The 1,106-nt window shown below is 32.8% G+C and overlaps 1 protein-coding gene across 1 annotated transcript in view; it reads left to right on the forward strand.

Moving 5' to 3' along the window:
• The first annotated feature begins 303 nt into the window (after nt 1-303).
• The window catches only part of LOC119592075 (putative tyrosine-protein kinase Wsck), an 11,908-nt gene continuing 11,105 nt past the window's right edge, over nt 304-1,106 (forward strand). The window contains exon 1 of the mRNA XM_037940887.1: nt 304-414. The gene's annotated coding sequence lies outside the window, so the exon portion shown is untranslated. The remainder of the gene's footprint in view (nt 415-1,106) is intronic.

Genomic DNA, 1,106 nt, shown 5'->3' on the forward strand with positions numbered 1-1,106 from the left:
ATACATAAAAAGAAGAAAAACAAGTAAATGATAATGGTAGACATTAAGAGAAATACAATAAATGAGATATATGCTCATCATACTGTTTTACAGAAAATAGAAAATACAAAATTCGGTAAATCTACCCAATTTTAAATTTACGCGCCACGAATAAACCAATTATCCGAAAAAAAATAAAAATCCGCAAATCATAATCAGACCTAGTGATTACCACCAAATATATAAAGAAAAGATCCCATCTATTTCAAGTGTTATAAAGAGCAAGAAAAGTACCACAAGCAAGACAACTTCAGAAAATTCGGAACAGTTAGCCATCGTGAGTGTTTGGGCGAGACAGGTGTGGTTGTTTTGTATTTGGGGATTTTTTTTCCCACGCTCATGGAGGTTATTTGAGATGCTTTAAACGCCACAAAGGTAAATTTGACAAGTGGAGAACCCTTGTTACAATACAGTTACTTTGTTAACGGGTAGATTTTAAGAGGAGAATGGGAAGATAATAGGATACTTGGGACATAAACATTGCAACTTAGAATTGCAGTCAGTTGAACAGGTGACTCATAACTTCCTCTTGGTTGATTTTTGTGGATTTTTAATATTAGAACGCCAGTTCAGGTTGCCTTTGTGGTCTGTATTTGATTTTCTTGTAAGGATTGTATTTTGGCTTCCTTTAGTGTAGTGGTTCAGTGATGGCAGGGTATATCTTAGGAAGTAGGCCTATGTGTTATTTATTACATTAATTTGTGTGTGTGTCTCAGCTTTGTGGATATATTTAATTACTATTTTGTTTCATTTTGGGATTAGGTTAGTGTGTGCTATATTTGTAATTCATAATTTCATTTTTCAAAGGAACAGGCTTTGTCAGGATTAGTTAGAACGTACAAGATCTTTGTATATTGCAAAATATGAGAACTATGTTCTTTATACAAGTTTTACATAAGAATCCAAACTGGAAACTTCAAATTTTGTCTTAAGTGTGTTATGTTTTAGATCTCAAACATGGACTTGCCTTCCAAATCTGTATTCTGGCAAATTATATTATTTTCACAGATATTAGTATAGTGCTATTTTAGCTTTCAGTATGAAAAGTAAAGGAAGTCCGGGCTTTT

This window comes from Penaeus monodon, chromosome 29 (assembly GCF_015228065.2).
Source record: "Penaeus monodon isolate SGIC_2016 chromosome 29, NSTDA_Pmon_1, whole genome shotgun sequence".
NCBI lineage: Eukaryota > Metazoa > Arthropoda > Malacostraca > Decapoda > Penaeidae > Penaeus > Penaeus monodon.